Source organism: Podarcis pityusensis, assembly GCF_964106645.2.
Source record: "Podarcis pityusensis genome assembly, chromosome: 7".
NCBI classification, from domain to species: Eukaryota; Metazoa; Chordata; class Lepidosauria; order Squamata; family Lacertidae; genus Podarcis; species Podarcis pityusensis.
Window position 1 is genome coordinate 41,651,751 of NC_138031.1, and position 12,875 is coordinate 41,664,625.

General features: G+C 40.9%; 1 protein-coding gene across 2 annotated transcripts in view; it reads right to left on the minus strand.

The window, feature by feature from the left end:
* Positions 1-12,875, minus strand: part of MAPRE2 (microtubule associated protein RP/EB family member 2) — a 90,630-nt gene that overhangs the window by 65,732 nt on the left and 12,023 nt on the right. For both annotated transcript variants that reach the window (XM_081013845.1, XM_081013846.1), the window contains exon 2: positions 2,884-2,946. The gene's annotated coding sequence lies outside the window, so the exon portion shown is untranslated. The remainder of the gene's footprint in view (positions 1-2,883; positions 2,947-12,875) is intronic.

Below are 12,875 nucleotides of genomic sequence, written 5' to 3' on the forward strand. Positions count from 1 at the left end.
GCCTCCTAGACAGCACAGTTGGATTCATTCAAATAAGTAATATAAAATTAAGGATGAACATTTGCAATTAATTCTGAATTAACAAAATCTCACTAATTTTGTAGAATCCTTTATGTGTGATTTTGGGAATGTGTTTCTGTTAGATATAGGTTCCAGTTGGAACCCAGAGTTTAGCAAGCATCTTGCAGCAAAAAAATTATTCTCCTTCAAATGTTGGTTATCTTGGAGATCAAGCACACATGGCGATTTCCTTTTACCTTTGTCAAATGATCAAGATGATAGATTCTAGTAACCCCACCATACATCCTTTAAGCTTTGCATTTTTCCTCTGCTGGCTTCTGTGTGCTGCAGAATAGTATCTTCTTTCTAAAGGGGACCTGCTATTCCACTGACCCCCTGCTGTCTTATTGTTTCTTTGTGCTCCCTCTTCTCTTACTCTCTTGTTGTCTTTAGATTTATCACCTACCCTTTCCAAGGTCTTGGGTTGAGTAACAATCTGTTTCCCTTAAAAAAAGCCCATGCTAGAATGCAAACATAAAGTTAATGGCTCTGTTTCTCTCCATAGACTTCAACCCAGTATGCTGACAGTGGTTGTTATCTGAAAGAGTGTTGTTAGTTGTCCCCCATGTTGCAGAGGCCAACCAGAAGCTGTGCATTTAGTGCCACTGGTTCCATGCTGCAGAAAACCCTTCCAAACAGAGACTCAGCAGGCATCCTTGCTTTTACCTTTTGACTCTTGAAGACATTTTCATGCTGACAGGGCCTATACAGTTGTTTTGAATTTTCTTGAGTAGCCAGTCATTTCAATGATGGTACTGTGCTATTTTTAATGGCTTATCTTTTTATATTGTTGTACACTGCACTTATATTTTATGAGAGAGCAGCATATAAATACTTCTATAAATATAAATATATAGCAAACAATACAGTGGTACCTCGCAAGACGAATGCCTCGCAAGACAAGCTAGACGAAAGGGTTTTTCGTTTTTTGAGCTGCTTTGCAAGACGATTTTCCCTATGGGCTTGCTTCGCAAGACGGAAACGTCTTGCAAGTTTGTTTCCTTTTTCTTAACACCGTTAATACAGTTGCGACTTGACTTCGAGGAGCAACTCATAGAACGCGGTGTGGTAGCCTTTTTTGAGGTTTTTAAAGACTTTGGTGATTTTTGAAGCTTTTCCAAAACTTTCCCGACACCGTGCTTTGCAAGACGAAAAAAATCGCAAGACGACAAAACTTGCAGAACGAATTAATTTCGTCTTGCGAGGCACCACTGTATGTTCAACCTAAACTGGTAAAATATTTCAGGCCGCGGGATAAATATAGCTGCATATGAAAATTGTAATTGATTTTACAAGCCCCAGACAAGAACCAATTAAAAGCTTCTGAACAAAACTTGCTACTTCTACAACATCATGATGAAGCCATGTACTGTGAAGTTGCAATGCAGCTTATTATGCTATAAAATATATTGCAATAGATGATGGCATCCCTTTGGGGGGGAAATATTACGTGGCAGGCAGAATTCAATGGGGAATTATTTAGGAAACTGACTGTTGATCTAGGGAAGAGACACTCCCTGAAACATATGGCTTCCAAGATCAGTTTTTATTATCTATGGCACTGTTCTAAGTGGATTTCTGTAGTCCCTCAGTGGTATTTAACATTCATTCCACTTGTAAGTTATAACACTGCCAGTTTTGATACACTAGCGTAGTGTAGTGTAGGTTGTCAGAATTTGTTTTAAGAGCACTAGCAAGAAGCAGATACTCACAAGTAGCAGCTAGACTTAGACCTGCTTTGCCTGTAACTCTAAGCCAATGCTGGGAAAGCTGTGGACCTAATGTAGCTGGACTCAAACTCCCACTATCCCTGACTGCAGACCATGCTGGCTGGGGCTGAAATAAGTTGGAGATCAGTAACATCTAGAGGGTCATAGGTTCCCCAGCCCTGTCCAAAGCCAAAGCATGCCTTAGCGTGACTGAGCAAATGTACAAGCTTCCAGTGAGAAGATTGTGGTTGCTTTGCTTCTGTATCGTAACTGTGGGCGAATCTGTCATTTGGCTTACTGTTACATCCTAACCTGGGCTCATGGTTTATCTCTTCCAAACAAACCACAAGCAATGCATCATAGAACAAGTATTGACTGCATCTTATGGTTTGTCTGGAGCAAAATAAACCGTGAGCCCAGGTTTGGCTGCAATGCTAAGCCAAATCACAGTGAAGCTCAAAGCAGTGTGGCAGCAGCAAAACTAGGAGGAGCCAAGCTTGAAACCAGATTGGAATTGATGCTTCGTTCAAGTCTACCTTGAGATGACAGGCTGCCAAGTACGACAGAAAGCATGCATACTTACATACATACTACATACTTAAACCAAATTCCATGCTATAGATTTCTCTTGCATTTAAAATCCAGGGCACATAAAAGAAGCGTTAGTTTTTTTAAAAAAGCATTTTTAGAATAGTACATTCTGCCACAGCATCTTCTTATTTCACGCTTCTATTTTAGAAAGACTTTCTACACATTGCCACCTTGTGGATATATCACCTAACTGTATTATTGTTCTCCAGTCTTCACATCACATTGCTTTTCATGTTTTATACAGCTTGCTGCATATATTGGATTAGTTACTGGATCAGTTAGTTAAGTGAGATACTTAAACTAATATTTTAAAAATCCAATAAAATTCTCAGTCATTTGTCATGATAAATATGGTATGCTATTGAATGGCTTTATTGTTTAGAAATACTGATTGCAATGTTTTTGAATTGTTTTACATGTACTGCCAGCCACTTTAGGCTTCCTGTAGGAAGAAAAAGAAGGTCATAAATATGAAATTCAGGCAATATCTATCTTAGTAATGCAACAAAAACACAAAACTTACTTTGTGCATTCATGCACCTTCCCCAATTGCTAGAATGAAATGATTCTTTGCAGCAATTCAGTTCTGAAAAAGAAAATAAAGCATTGTTTAGCTCAACAAGAAAATCAGAAGCAGCAACCTAAGACATTTGTTTTTACAGAGGCACAGTCATATAGCCATAGAAAGATGAGAAACTATTCATTACAGTGCACACTATCAAACATAGAGCTACTGTTAACAAGATGCATCTCCTATATTGTGATGTTTCCTTGATCTAGGCATAACACATGCCTGAAATCTGAAAAAACACAAAAGGTAATTGGAAAGACAGACTGTAATCACTTCTTCATTCTAATGAGCAGGCCCCACTAAGCCCTGGGAATTCAACATGGTGCAATCCTTACACAATTATTTATATAAATAGTTAGAGTGTGAATACCCATAGGACACATCAGGATATCTGTATGAATGTTACATCATGCTGCAGTACAAAGGTGTTTATCTCCAAGATAAAAAACACACACAGAGAGAAACTGTTCAGAGATGTTTGAACCTAAGCAAAAAACAAAAAGTGCTTTATATGTCTTCTCCAGAATAAAACATTGGTTGATAGCCTAAATGTGAAAATACTGAAACTCAGGCCTGTAATATAAAATGAAGGATATGGCAGACAAGCAGTGTGGCTCTCTGGATTGGTTGTAGGTAAGAAAGCAGGCAGGTGCAGGGTGGGCTGAGGGCAGACTGAGGTTGGTGGGACAATTCCCATGCAGCAGTAATATCTCACCTTGTTCTTCTTTTGGTATCTGTACACATGGAAAAGCACTATTTGTTTGCAACGTTCAGTCATGTAACACTGTGTGTGAGCTATCTGGGGTAGCTAAATACTTAGCTACCTCACAGCCATCTTTTAGTTGCTATGGTTAGGTAAGATTTGTTCTCCTTGCACCCTCCAAACAGATTGCCTCTCAGGACACAGAGATCCTTCAGATTCATAGTGAAGCAATACTTTCCCCTCTTGAATGGCAACATTCGAAAATGCGTCAAGTGAACTGATATTACCCTTCATTTACTTTCCAGTTCTTAACAGCTTCCATTCGCTTCAGCATATCACTTGATATCTTCCAAGTACAAGCTGTCAGTTCCCCTGAAACTCTTACCCCCGAGCACCAAGACCTTGCCACATTTCCTTTCCAACACTTTCATGCACATGACAGAAAGGTGCAAATTTAAATTTCCCAGTTATATGGAGTGCTAAACCAAGTGATTTCAATGATTAATATTCATTAAATGATGCATGGAATAGGAAGCTACTTAAGGAAGCAGGACAAAAAGCTGAGTCAGATCATTGCTCCATCTCACTGAGTATTGTCCAATGCAGCCAACGTGGTGCTCTCCAGGTGTTGTTGGGACTACAACTCCTATCAGTGCCAGTCAACAATGGTCAGAGACAATGGAAGCCATAGCCCATCAACTATTGCTGACCCTGCGCCACATATATATTTGCGTGGCTGGAACATGTCCTTGAGCTATAGTGTAGTGGATGGTAGGGAGGGGTGTGAAAGTCTGTGCAGAAGCTGGCCTAGTGTACAAAGATAAAATTCACACCCATTGCTCTGCTTGCTTTTGCCTCTGGCTTCATCCACCACTGGTGTGTGCCCCTCAGAAGATTGCTCAGCAAGGAATGGAGTCCCCAGGCTGAAAAAGGATTCTCAGCCCTGATTTAGGTAGAGGATCATTCTCTGAAGAGAAACTCCCTTAAGCTATTAGCTCACCTCAGTTCTCCAATCTTAGAAGCACACACTGCTAAGTGTTCCATTACAACAAATGAAAATGTATTATAAGCCAGGCACAAAAGCTCTGCAAGATAAGGGGGATCACTAACTTCTGGACTATACCAGGTTCCTTGACTGATACATGGTAACCTTCTGGCTTGTCAATCTAGTTTGTGTGTGTGCACAAGTAGGATAGCACTAGGGGCTCTGTTTTTGTATGCTTGTGTGTGTGTGTGTGTGTGTGTGTGTGTACATACCTAGCACCAATTGAAGAGGGAAGATAAAGGCTTTCTAACTTATGCTTTTATTCACAAATCTATTAGTTCTTTCATTTTGGTTGGGAAAGGCAGTGTGGTACCCTCCAGATGTTTTGGACTCCAATATCCACCAGTTCCAGTCAGCATGGTCAGAGATCAGGGATGGTGGGAGTTGTAGCTCAAGAAGGTCTGCATGGAATCATGTTGACTATTTTTGCCTCAATGAGTTGGCAGTTGGATGCCTCCCTCTCTTCTTGTCATCAGAGGTTTCCTCTGCCAATCTCTGGTCAAATCAATTCTGCCCAGCGGCAACTCCTCTGCCTCAACTCAATTTGGGACATCAAGCAGGTCACATTTTTCTTCTGTGTTCAGGGAATCTGACATATTACAAGGTTGAAGGTATGACATATTATGTCAGTTGTTTTGCTTTGAGAAATCATGATGAGGTGCAAAAAGCAATGAAAGGCACTGAAGCATCACTTCCAGACCACTGAAAATTCTACCCATTTGCCACCCCTGCCACCTGTACTGCCTTGCTTTGGTTGCTGACCGTTCTCCAGGCATAGCAGACTTGGAAGGCTAATTTGCCAGTGGTACCATCAGGGCAGGACTTTGGGGCAGGTATCCAGAGCCTCACTCAGCAGAATGAGGTTCCCCCAAACTCATCAGGGTTGGCTTACCACAATTTGAAGGGAATGAAGCAATACAGCCATCTAAAGAAGGGAGGCCCTATTAAACTACCAAGTTCAGAGTCTGAGGTTACAGAACTGTACTACTGAACTTGATTTAGAAAGGGGGAGTGAATTAGATAAAAAGTTGATAATCTTAGGATGTTGGATCAATGGCAGTTTTCTATACAGTCCTGTTCATGATCCACCTCTGTGTAAAACCACAAAAAAATGGAGATACCACCAAAAACCAATGCAAAGAGAACTGGGAAGGTCCACAGAAAATTGATTCACATACACACAAAATTTAAAAGCCACAGTGAGTCTTCTGCTACACAGATCTACTTTTGAAGAGAAATGGGGGGGGGGGAATGCTTTTTGCACGTATTGCATAGAACTATCACAGTAATCACAAACAATCGTCTTATGTTCCACTGTATTCTCTCCCATCATTATTATTTGCCCCAGCCTATGAGCCAGTTCTTTCATTATAGGAGCCACATGGCTGCCACTCCCTTCTTACTCCACCCCACACTCCCCATAGCAACATAAGAATGTAGGGAACAACATGGGAGGGAAGGACATGATTGTATGGAAAAAATGATGCTGGCATCAGAGTGTGGAGGATTACCATGGCTCTTGCAGTGAGATCCTTCCATGTGGTTTCTACATGGTATGGGGCCCTCAAAGAGAAGTAACCACTAAGCTCTTGTAATATAAGAACAAAAGGGCAGAACATAAGAGCAAAAAGTCTGAAGCATTGGGGGGGGGGGGGAATCCACCCAGATGATGTGAAGATGTTCTAGATCTTCTATTGCTCAGGACGCATGCAATGTATATGTTTTCCCCACCCCAACAATAGCCAAAGTCCATAAATTCTTTAGAGTAACAAGCTTTCATGTTATCAGTCCACATATACAGGATATTCACTTCCACACTCAGGGGCTGGGGTGCCTATTAGAGGGAATGATAGAACTGCGGAGACATTCCAGACCAGTCTGTACAGGTAAATAAAGGACTCAGAACTCTGCTAATGTCACATCAAAGACACCAGGGACATAGCTACATTAGTAAAGAAATAGTGTTTTAAATGCATTATAACACTGGGACACCAGATGGTGCTGTGGAGTTCCATCTTTCACCAATGTGCTTTCCCATTACAGTGGTACCTTGGGTTACAGACGCCTCAGGTTACGCGATTTTGGGTTGTGCACTGCGCTGAACCCGAAAGTACCAGAATGGGTTACTTCTGGGTTTTGGTGCTCACGCATGCACAGAAGTGCTAAATCGTGCTTTGTGCAGAAGCATCGAATCACGACCCGCACGCGCAGACGTGGCGCTGTGGGTTGTGAACACTGTGAGTTTCGAATGTGCCTCCCACACAGATCACATTAGCAACCCGAGGGTCCACTGCATGAGGTTTACAACACGTTTTCCCGAAACATTTTTTTGATGTGTCTAGATCCAGTCCGGTACTGCTAGATTGTTACTCCAGTGCTGACGGTCAAATAATGACTTATGCAAATATAAAGACGGTGCTACTGGGCTGGTTTAGGCAGCAATCCTAAACATGCATTATGAAATCAGTTCCATGGAACTTAGTAGGACTTCATTCCAAACAAACTTGTTTAAGACTGGATTGTTAGTTTCAGAACTTGATAATCATCCACTTAAATGCCCAGTAGACACACACAGAAGCAGCAACATGAGAAACTTTTCACTGTAGAAAACAATATGTGAGATTATTTTTAGTGCCGTTAAAGTCTCTGCAATAAATGCACTTTAAAGCTCTTACCAACATTATGTCCCCTAATCTTCAGGGCCAAGGATACCACTTTTCATTATCAATGAGCCTGACCAGCATTCATCTGAACAACTCTCACTTGAGCCCTCTGGTGCTCAATTGATTTCACAGTGAGTTAAGAGCTTGCAGCACCTGACGTTCCATAACAAGATCTATAGAATTCGCTCAAGGCCACAGGCAGAACTGTCGAAGTTCTCCATCATGCTGTCTAAAGATGTCTTCAAAATTTTCATAGGCAAGTGATCATATCCATAGGAATACAGTCATAAATATTTTATTGGTTACTATTAAACCATGGACACCAGAACAAGCAGAACAAGTATGTTGACATACATGGTGGCCTTTTGTAATTGTAAGTAAGCCTATGCAAAGCTATCCAAACTGCTTCCAGATTAGAACACTAGTTGATGTAGTTTCTTGTGCTGAACTTAACTGAACAAAAGCTATCTATCTCACAGTCAAATTAAGTAGGACATCAGTGATGCATTAATACAATTCCAATGTCTCTTTGCTCTCTCAGTCTTTTTGCTAATTGTAGCCACTGGGCATTCAAAGTTGGATCAGATTGTGTCAGGAGGGCGGAAGGCCCTTAACGGCTACTTTCAGCCAAAGGGAGAGAAAGAGACAGATGCCTTCACACATCTAACACCATGTCGAGTTTGGCTCCCAGCTATGTAGTTTTGCTCACAAATATCTTATCAGAACACTCTTGTGGTATTTCAGCCCCAGGAACTTGACTTTCTGAAGTATCAAGGAATCAGGGGTTATTAAAGTGAACACCAGGTTAACTGACTGATATAATAACATGAAAAGGCCCTGCTCCATTTGCTTTTGTCCAGAGACAGTTCTGTAAATCAAAAGAGGCAACCTGTTTCAAAGTTAGCCTTTACTCTGCATTTCTATTCCCAGTCCAACCATTGCTCCAAGGCCCAGATCCTAGCAGCAAGTGATCATGCACTGAGGCACACATTCACATGGAAAAATGTTAAGTGGGACTCAGCTGCATACACAGCAATTTCTGTTATTGGTCTAGAAGTTATGGTTCCTGAATATATGCTCACATGGAGAAGATAAAGCACTGCCTGCTTTTGTGAATCAGTTCTATGGTATATTTAAAGCACTCCCCAAAATCATTCTTTCTTTTTCCTTCAGGATAACCTTTGAGTGTCCATAAATGCATACAAAATGTCCTAGGTTAAAATTGTGGCTATTCCAATTAAAAGTATCATGGGGGGCTGAGAAAGATTTATTCCCAAGACTTTGGAGAGCTATTGCCAAAGTAGACAGTTCTAGATGGACAAACAGTCTGGCTAAGTATAAAGCATCTGTATAAGATGACATTTATGCACCACTATATTAATCCAAGCACCATTCCAGAGTGCGTTTCCTGCGTTTTAAAATGCTAAAGGAAAAAGGCCGAGAATCTTTAGAAAGGTTCTTCAAAACATGGGGAAACAGCCATTGCCGATTCCTTCTCAGCAACCATCAGTGCATCCTGAAATTATTCTGCATCTGGCAGAGACTATTGTAATTAAGTATTCCTACCATCCCCTGAAATCCACCTTAACACTATTACACACAACAGACTTTGAAGTCTCCCAACAAACATCATGCCCAGGCAGGACAAGTGCAAGACATTCCACCATCTCAAGATGGGATGGTGTTGCCACCATCTTCTCCTTATTTTCCCCGCTGCCACCTCTTCCATCTTCCTTCTCTTCCTCCAGTGCTGCTGCTACTCCCCCATGCTGCCAACAAAGTGGCAGCAGTGCAGACATTCCATGTCTTGCACAAAGGGGTCATTCCACAGAGAGAAGCATTGTGGGCAAGGTTGCCTAGAGGGCACATATGCCGCTGATGCTTAACCACAATGGTGGCAAATTTCCTGTCTAAAGTTACATGAAACCTTTAAAAGTATCTGGACTATTCCAGTTTCTTTACTGTGAAGTAGAAACAATAACCCAAAGACATACTGAGACTTTTAAAAGGACCTAGCTACACTTACAGCCAGCATTAAAAATGTTATTTTATAAAAGCAACTGTAGCTATGATCAGATCTCTAACAGCAAGACTACGAGTATGATCAGTAGGAAGAATTGGAGGACAGAGTGATATATGTTGCTACCCTCAACACTGAACCTGCCCTGATTTAAACCATTTATTCATGGCTGAGATCAGACACCATCCCTTTGCTTGCAGATGGGAAGTCTGGAATCTTACTTGTTGATTTTACTAGCTCTGACTTGTGACTTAGTTACAGGGGACAGAAGCCCACTGGAGTAAGAAAGCCAGTATGTAAAAAAGAAGAAGAAGAAGAGTTTGGATTTGATATCCCGCCTTTCACTCCCTTTAAGGAGTCTCAAAGCGGCTAACATTCTCCTTTCCCTTCCTCCCCCACAACAAACACTCTGTGAGGTGAGCGGGGCTGAGAGACTTCAGAGAAGTGTGACTGGCCCAAAGTCACCCAGCAGCTGCATGTGGAGGAGCGGAGACGCGAACCCGGTTCCCCAGATTACGTGACTACCGCTCTCAAAGTATCCCTATTCCAAAAAGGATAGAGTTGTTACTTTTTAAAAAACAACAACAATAACACCAAACAAGCCAGGGATCTGTTCTATGTAGAAATGCAGTAAGGAATTGTATTTTGTAGTGATGTTCAACAGATGATCAGCAATGCCAGGAACAAAGAAGGGTTGCTTTCTAATAGGTCAGTTGAAAGGGAAATGGATTAACGGCTCCATCCAACTGAGTGTGATTCATTTCAAGGAACAAAAGCAGTGCCAGTAACCAGTAGCTCTTTTCAAGTAGAAGAAAACAATATCTATGCCCCCATTCAGGAAGATGTTTGGCTGCCAAGAAATCATCAGTGTTTTAGGTCCTATCACTTTGCAACCTTATCAAAGTATTCTGTTTCCTTTTCCATCACATTTGTTTGCCAGCTGAAGCCCAGAACAAACTCCGCATAAAACAACCTCTGCAAAACACATGAATCAAACCATAAAATGCAGGCTTATTAGAAACCTCAAATGTGTAATCTTTTTGACAATTACATCTTATGCAACAAAAGTTAATAGTTTCAGAAAACTTCACTTAGATAAGGAAATCTGATTTAAGCACAGACCTGTAATTAAATATTATACAGTTACTCAGATATTATAAACATTAGTTATTGAAACTTTGAAGTAAAAGTACAAATAGCACATAATAGTTATCACAAACAACTTATCCGGTTATCAGAAGAGGACAAATGTCACTATGCTATTTAAATAAACTCAAACACAATGCTGTAAATGACACAAAATGACTATAAATATTATTACTAAATTGCAGTAGACTGTTGCAGAGTAATTTTTTGTGTGTAAATCTACACAGTATGCAATACTGAGCACAAAGAACAGTTTCAACCTACAGTCACCTGACTGGACCAAAAAAGACTGTCAAACACCTTAGTGGTAAAGTTTATTTTAGTGTGCTTACAAAATTGAAAAGCAGTGTAAAAATGTTTCAGATACTGTAACTGCAAACTGAACTTCAGCTATGTGTATCTAGGTTCTGCAGTTTCTGCTCTCTGCTACAAAAGTCAGACCACACTCATTTCTTCTTCAACCCAAATCCTTTAGGAGACAACAGCTGCCAGCTAGACTGCAGAGCAATGAACCACGAGGTGACAATCTAACAACAGGTGATGTCTCCTGGTTAGCAGCCGTATCTGTACCTGGGATTACAACCACTGATAGCATTATTTGACGTATGCATATCTAGTGGCTCTGCACTGAGGAACTCAATGGAGATCAAGGCAGCATTGATCATGTGACATGAAAGGACAGGAGGGTATTAGAAATTTAAGGATTTCATTTGATAAGGGTTTGTCATTCTGTGGCTGCATACACACAATACAAAGCACCCACCCACACCAGGTCATGGGAATTGTGGGTGCTGGGAACTGTAGCTCTGTGAGAGGTAAATTACAGCTCCCAAGAGCCTTTTTTGAGGGGGTGCAGATGTGCTTTAAATGTATGGTGTGTATACCGCCATGTGCTCAATGTTGCAATGCTATGCACACATCTCTATGAGAAAGATCCACTGAATAAAGGGCATTGCCTGGTCTTCTTTTCAGCAACCTTACTATTCACCCAGGCCTTTTAAAATTTAAGTTTTGCAATTTCTCTGTTTGGCCTGCAAAGTTACCAGATGTGACATTGTTCTGTCCTCCAGACTCCAGTGCCTTACAGTCCCAGATAACATAACTGATCTCTCTGTTAGCCACACTTTCTCTAGCTAAATATACTGTAATTTTAGAGAGTCAAGTTCTGCCTAATTTTTGAATTTTAGTACTGTATACTCAATCCTCGATATGATGGGTCTCTGAACATTTACCTCGCTCCCATAGATATTGTATAACATTCGTAACCTAAACTGAAATCTAAATTTGAAGCAAATTGCAAGCAAGACAAAAATAATAATTAGCTGTGCAATTTCTTATTTGCCTAGGACAAATCAGAGCTGTGCCAAGGCAAGGATTCAAGATTCAGCTGCATTGCTGTTGCTCTTTTTGCTCATGTTCCCATAGCTTCAGTTTCCTTTATCACTGCTACAACCAACAAAATGTAGTACACCTCCATAACAAACAGCTTTGTATAAACTCTCTTCTAGTCCATGCTTTATATGGAAAATGCCCTAAAGCCCAGAGTAAGAAAGACATGTGTTCTAATACCGACTAAGAAAGAGCAGCAATCATTGCAGAACCCATACAGGAAGTAGCAGCAACAGAGGAGGAGCTGCAGTGAGAAAAGTTGCTGATAGAAAGGGAGAATCAGTCCAGAGAACTGATTCTTCAAGACAGTTGATGACCTTTTGCTACAATGCACAAACTCCATTTACCGTAAATGCAGGCACACTTAACATAAACAGGTTAAGATGTATCTTGGATGCTCTGAAACCATTGCATAGCGTAGGGCAGCTTTTGCCCAAAGGGTACCCTCTTAATGTTTTGGACTACAACTCCCATCAACCCCAACCAGCATGTGCTGGTGTAGGACATCAGAAAATCAAAAGGTATTACAGTAGAAGGCACTATGACACCAGTTAGGATCAAAGGACTCTAAGCTACAGCAAGCATGCAATTAGATGCAGGGCAGCCCCTATGAGTTCCACGTGGAAAGGATAGTATTAATACTTTCTTACATGGGATGCACAAGAAAATAATGGCATCCACTTCTATACTCAGTTTTGCAGTGTTTCTAAATCCTAGAGAGTCCATTACATTCTGCAAAGATGGATATAAAAAACTAACTCCGTTGCTTACCTTGCATTATTCAGCATAAGAGGCGTTTAAAGAGCTATTCCCTAAAGTGAAGATTTTGAAGTGCCTTGGCATGGGAACCACAAAATCAGGCAATAAGCAAACCACAGTACAATTATAAGGATGAATACAGTGCTTTAAAGCTTTCTTTAAAATACAGCAAGCCACCCAGAGAAGCATCTTTTCTAAGCCTGCTCATGGGGTAGAGAT